This window comes from Ctenocephalides felis, unplaced genomic scaffold (genome assembly GCF_003426905.1).
Source record: "Ctenocephalides felis isolate EL2017-DRISC unplaced genomic scaffold, ASM342690v1 CF-g0.4_SCAFFOLD_01492, whole genome shotgun sequence".
Lineage (NCBI taxonomy): Eukaryota > Metazoa > Arthropoda > Insecta > Siphonaptera > Pulicidae > Ctenocephalides > Ctenocephalides felis.
The window spans coordinates 20,659,714-20,666,736 of NW_020537646.1; the positions used below are offsets into that span (position 1 = coordinate 20,659,714).

Sequence of the window (7,023 nt, forward strand, 5' to 3'; positions counted from 1 at the left end):
TGTTTCAACAAGCAGTTCTTGTTCTTATATATGATAAATTGAAGCCACTGCATTATGGACATTTATGAAAAAATAATCATACATGTAGAAGGTGCAGAAATTAGAGGCTTGCGCTATAGTATCCAACCTTTACTTTTGCGCTATAGTATCCAACCTTTACTAAAGTTTACGAACTTCGAATATGTGATTTTAATTACTATTTCAAATACTTCAACTGAAACCTATCACAGTTTTCCAGTGTGTAAAATGTACATAATGTACATTGAATTACTACCCGAGTCTGTTGATAAATTATACCAAAAAAACCTGAATCTGAATCATTCAAACAACTGAAGATAGAATAGTGTTTCAACGAGCAGTTCTTGTTTTTATATATGATAAATTGAAGCCACTGCATTAAGGACATTTATGACAAAATAATCATACATGTAGAAGGTGCAGAAATTAGGGGCTTGCGCTATAGTATCCAACCTTTACTTTTGCGCTATAGTATCCAACCTTTACTGAAGTTTAAGAACTTCGAATATGTGATTTTAATTACTATTTCATATACATCAGCGGACATCGATCACATTTCCTCAGTGTGTAAAATGTACATAATGTACATTGAATTACCAGTCGAGTCTTTTGATAGAATATACCAAGATACCTGAATATGAATCATTCAAACAACTGAAGATATAATAGTGTTTCAACGAGCAGTTCTTGTTCTTATATATGATAAATTGAAGCCACTGCATTAAGGACATTTATGAAAAAATAATCATACATGTAAAAGGTGCAGAAATTAGAGGCTTGCGCTATAGTATCCAACCTTTACTTTTGTATATTGTATATTTACTTTTGCGCTATAGTATCCAACCTTTACTAAAGTTTAAGAACTTCGAATATGTGATTTTAATTACTATTTCATATACATCAGCGGACATCGATCACAGTTCTCCAGTGTGTAAAATGTACCTAATGTACATTGAATTACTACTCGAGTCTTTATACTATTACGTTCCTTTCCCTGTAACTCTTGCGTTGCAAGTGTTCAGAATAAATAAGAGAATAACGCGCGAGTACCAACGAAGGACAAACAAAACGAATCGTGATCTGGCTTACAAACACGTTACTTATTACATGCAACCGTCGTATAAACTTCAATATAGAGAACGTATTTATTCTATAATAAAATTTATATGACGATAAATTAATGGTTAGTTATTAGAACTTTTCCTGTTTCACAAGGATTACTATATGTTATGATTCATAATTCAAAAGACATTTTAAGTGTAAAATTTTAAGTTAATCCTTTATGGGCCCGCGCAACTTTCAAGTCACATTCCAAATTTTTTAATATTTGACCAAATAATTATGGATTTTTTGTAAATGACGCAGAAATCCATACAGAAATTTTAATTATATAGCTTTGCCAAGACCAATTATGACCTTTGCTAGGCTTTTTTTTTATAAATATAGGAAATTTTGATACAAAAAGAGCGGACATTATAGGCCGCTGTGGCTTGCCTAATGAAGTCGAATAATTCATTAAACCAAAAAAAAATGTTTAGAATGAGTTTTTTGTTTTTCATTTCCATATATAGAGTGTTTCAGAACTTAACGTCAAGGGGATGATAGTATTGTCCTTAACTGCCTTGAAAAAAATTTTAGAAAAAAAGTCTCATTGTTTAGAATAGATTGTCAATTATCTCGTTCTTTGGAAATTACGAGCTTTTAAGTGCAACCTAGAGCTTTAGTGAAATTATAATCATTTTTCGGCTATTATGATGAATTTTTATTAATTTTGTTCATTAAATTTTGTATCCGTAATCGTGAAAAACATTTCTAAGACTACAGTAAAAAATGATAACACAATTGCATCAAGTTTTTAAGACTTAAAACTTTGTGTTGAACTATGATTTTATGTTTTTTTTTTTGATCGAACGACTTTGAGAGATCTTCTTTTAAAAATTATGTACTAAAGTGTGTAGGCTAGTTTAATCGAAAGTTGGCGTATTTAATCAGGATGTTTTATGGTAAAATACTTTCTCATTTTATTATTGAAAATTTTCGAATAAAAGGATAAAAACTGTTTTAAATCGGTCGACTTTGAGAGGCATTTCTTTAAAAAAAAATGTACTAAAGTATGTTGGCAAGTTGCATCGAAAGTTGGCGCATTTAATTAGGATTTTTCATGGTAAAATACTATCTCATTTTATTATTGGAAAATTTCGAGTAAAAGGATAAAAACTGAGGTCATTGCCATTACTCCGTTTCGGCTTGACTTTAAGTTCTGGGACACCCTTTATAGCCTTATATAATTACTATTTTTTGTTTCCTTTTTTGGATGTAAAACTAAAATTCGGCTCATGGAAGATTAATATATAGATAATTATAAGGTAATTTTAATTCAAATTCATTCTCCAACATATACAATTTTATCTAATATATTGAATTTTCTTAATTTTTCATGTTTACGATTAGCAACCCTCGGCCCGCGGTTCTTTAATATTTTCTAAGAACTAGCATTTCTAAAATATAACTTTATTTCTTTTTTATATAGGTAGAGAAAGGACTTTTATTTTCTCCCGCCAGCAAATTGATATTAATGTATTCTTTTCTTTTTACTTTAATTTATAAAGTATTTACATTTTTATTCTGTATTTTTATATTGTAACAATTAATAAGTGCGTCCATCATATAATTTTAAAAATTAAATACAGCCCGTGAGTTAAAAAAGTAGTTCAATTTGCTCTAATGAATGAAAAATCACTGATGGTTTAATATCGATTTTCGAATTCTGTCGTCCTCTTACTTTATTTCGTTCTCTTATAAATGTTGTATCCAAAATACTGGATTCGTCCGAGATTTATGCTTGGCTTGATAGCATGTAATGAAATATGTTGAGATGAAACCGAAGCTCTTTGCTTTCTGTGTTGTTTTTTTATCAATGGGATGCTACATCCGAGAGCATACGCTCGCACAGCAAAACCAGATTTAGAATTTTCTACCGTACATGATAAATTTATAATGAAAGATTATTATTGTTTCGGACACTTACGTGATCAAAATATCCTTCACCGTACTCGATAATAATCCTTTAATCGCCGTTATCCTATTCACGGCACTGTACTTATCACATCGCAACAATAACAACAAATTCATCTTAAAGCACAATTCAACAACAACTCACACACTTGCACAAATTCGGGGCAGCAACATATTTGTTGCTTCCCTTTTTCCTTTTTCCTTTTCTTCCTTATCGTATCGTTCTTACGTACGAAATAATATGTTTTGTAAAAAAGAAATCGTGCACGGAATTAATAAATATTACATCCTTCGGTCACCGACGCGCACCAATTGGAGTTATAGAGACACTGTGTATTCGAAACTTTCACAATCTGTCACTCGTCTGTCTTGATATTACAACACTATAGGAATTCTTTCAAAGCATTGTAGTGAAGCACTATGCAGGTATACTTCCATACTTAGTTGGTGGATAAACGCGCGTATGTTGTACTGAAAAACCGGTGTTTCGTATCGACCTCGTGGCAATAAATCGTAATGCGTGTTGATCTCAGCGCTGTTCTCGAACGACTGACAACAACGCACTGCAGCAGCGCGGCCGTGTTCGCGGGAGACGAGCGGGGACGGCGACGCGGCTCTATCCCCACCGCCCGCTCTGCCAGTCAGCCATTATTAAAAGGGAACGGCTGGTTCGGGCGTTCTAGTGCAGTAAATGGAGAGGCAAAAAGGGTATAACCTCTGAATTTTTTTACTGTGCTCCGAATTGAATGAAGTTTTTGAATTAGGTTCATCTTACCCTCAAGTTCAAAAGTGAAAACAATTCGGGTTGCGCCATCACCCCCCGGGGGGATGACACCCCCTTCTCAATTGTGTAATTACATTTTTTCAAAATCGGAAGTGGGAAATTGATAGAAGAACTAATTATAAGAAAAAAATGTCTTATATAGTTTTTCAAAAAAAACTAATACTTTTCAAGTTGCTGGCCACTGAAGATTCATATATTTTTGGCGTTTTTCTTCGTTTTTTTGCAAGTATCTCCTAAAATATACATTTTAACGAAAATCATGTAATGAACAAAATAATGTCAATAAAAATCTTAATAAATCGGTATTACATTTGTAAAGCAAAGTCGTTTTTTATTTCGTTCAAGATTTAATTGTTGTATTTAAAGCCATCTAGTGGCGAAGTTTTACATTTTATGCATTTCGGTAAAATTGGGTTTTATAGTACTCAACATAAGCTTTAAAATGAGTGCTGTTACAAGTTTTTTGCGTGTAAAATGAGTGAGCTATCATGCAAATAAGAAGCATATACGAAGTTTCTTTCCTTTTAAATCATATGGTTTAATGAGCGCCATTTCCACCAGAATTAAAGTAATTCACATTCCATCCAGAATTCACTTTATTATAGACATCTTGATGGATTCTAGCAGATTCACTACTTTAGTACAAACTATTTTCAGAAAACTCACGATTTTATAAAAACTTCATTAACTTCCCGTAGGGCAAGTTATAGTAATCGCAAAAAAATCGAAAATGAAAATTTTTATATATCTTTACGTTTCAAAGGTTTCTGAACATTTTGGCATACCTTAGAAAAAATGGATGTATGTGTGTGTGTGTGTGTGTGTATGTATGTATGTATTTACGTGTGTGTATGTATGTGCGGATACAAATTTTCGTCGACGATTTCGGGAACACGGATCAACCGATTTGAATAATTCAAAAAACATTTCACTTGTATTGACAAGATGAAGAAATCGATAAAATTTTCATGAAGGTAGCTCTAGCGGTTTCGGAGATATGGAGGAAAAAGTAAAAAAATGAGCCATTTGGCGGTCAAAAATGATCATTAGACATATGCACATCAAATTATCAGATATTTTATAGAGATTTTAACAATAAGTATACATTTTGTTAACATTAAGACAGCGACGCGGCGCTTACGCGCTTTATATTTTGTCCCTATGTAGTTAAATCAGTACGATTGCTTTGAAAAAAAGTTCAGATCTTCCACAATATGTCAAAATAAAGAAAAAAAAAATTTTAAAAAAAAAAAAAAATTAAATTTTTTTTTTTTTTTTAAATTTTTTTTTTCAAAAAAAAGTAATTTTTTGTCCATATATATAGTTTCTCAAAAATCTTATTTTTTCAAAGTACATTTTTTTCAAAAATGTTAATTGTTTTTAAAAAATTAATAATTATTGGTACGGGTAGTTCCAGCAATTTGCCTTAAGGCACGATGCCTTAATTGCCTTAAGACAGAATTCCACTTACAGCTAGTTTTCCTAATAAAACGCTCCGTTGACTGCACTATTCGTCGTGTGCTCAACGGCTCGCTGTCTGAGTGTGCGCGGCTTTTTGTGAATGAAACGTGCATACGTACACGATCGACGCACGCACACACTCGCAACTCTCTAGTGCTCGAACCGACCGAACGGGCTCAATACACAAGACGAGAGAATCGCTTCGCTATGAATGAAATGAAAGCATCACCGTCAACACATGGTGTGTGTTTCATACCGAAGTGTGGACCCGAAAAGAAGCGTCTCGCTGTAAACAGGACGTACCAATATAGTCTTGGCACAGTCGTGCGCGAATTTTTTTTTGCTCAATTCACATAGAAAAATTGCACGGATTTGTATAATAGTTAAACTTGTAATGTGGCAAATTAAAAATGTTGTATGTGACTATAAAAAGGACTAGTGGACGTGGCATCGTGCCTTAAGGCAAATTGTTGGAATTTCCCGTACCAATAATTAAATTTTTTAAAACGCTTTAAAATTTTTCGAAAATGTTGAAAAAATTAAATTTCTAAGAATTTTGAAACTTTTGAAAAAATGACAAATTTCAAATATTTTTTTTAGATTTTGAAATTTTTTGCAAATTTTGAACTTTTTTTCAAAGTCGTTTTGCGTTATATGCGTAGAGGCGTCGCAGTCAAACAAAAATGTATACTTATAATTATAATCTCTATAAAATCTCTGATAATTGGATGTGCATATGTCTAGTGATTTAACTTCCCGTAGGGTAAGTTATTGTAATGGGCCGAAAATCGGAATTGAAAATTTTTACATTTCTCGACGTTTTGAAAGTTTCTGAACGTTTTGGCATACTTCAGAAAATATGGATGTGTGTGTGTGTGTGTGTGTGTCTATGTAAGTATGGATACAAATTTTCAGTCACGTTTTCGGGCGCACGGATCAACCGATTTGAATGGTTCAAAAAATATTCGATTCCTATTGATAGGGAAAAGAGCTGATTAGTTTTTGGCGATGGCAGGTCCAGCCGTTTCGGAGATACGGAGCAACGAGTGCAGAAAATAGAAATCAACTTTTTGAGAGAACGGAGTATCCGATTTGAATGATCTAAAAAACATTCAATTAGTAATGATTGGGAGAAGTGTTTATTAGTTTTTGGCAAAGGCAGGCCCAGCCATTTCGAAGATACGGAGCTAAATATGTAAAAAATGGCTGTTTTTAAGAGAACTAAGCGTCCGATTTAAATGATTCAAAGAACTTTCTGCTTGTCTTAAGAAAATAATTGATTTTGGAAAAAAAATTGTATAATTTTTTTTTTTAGTTTTTTTTGTATATCGAAAATAATTACAATATGTTACAATAATCTAATAATATTTATAATAATCTATTTGAAAACATTCAGTATTCCTCGAACATTTTGTTGGTACGGGAAGTTCCAGCAATTTGCCTTAAGGCACGATGCCATATACACCCCACTAGTTTAACTTTTTTCATTGGATCTCCGAAACGTCTGGACCTGTTTACCCAAAAATTTAATATGTTCTTCATTTTGTTAATAAAAGTAAATCGTTTTTTGAAACATTCAAGTCGAACGCTCTGTTCTCGCGAAAAACAGAATTACCATTTTTGCCAGTTTTTGTCTCGTACCTTAGAGAAGGTTGGGCAGCTTTGGCCAAAAACTAATCAGCTATTCTCCTTATCAATAGGAATCGATTGCTTTTGAATCATTCTAATCGGTTGATCCGTAATCC

At 32.6% G+C, this 7,023-nt stretch overlaps 1 protein-coding gene across 3 annotated transcripts in view; it reads right to left on the minus strand.

The window, feature by feature from the left end:
* Positions 1–7,023, minus strand: part of LOC113371618 (protein sprouty) — a 211,268-nt gene that overhangs the window by 20,904 nt on the left and 183,341 nt on the right. The window contains exon 1 of one of the 3 annotated variants that reach the window (XM_026612264.1): positions 3,047–3,494. The exons of the other annotated variants lie outside the window; for them this stretch is intronic. The gene's annotated coding sequence lies outside the window, so the exon portion shown is untranslated. Of the gene's footprint in view, positions 1–3,046; positions 3,495–7,023 lie in introns of those variants that run through there. 3 annotated transcript variants of the gene reach the window in all.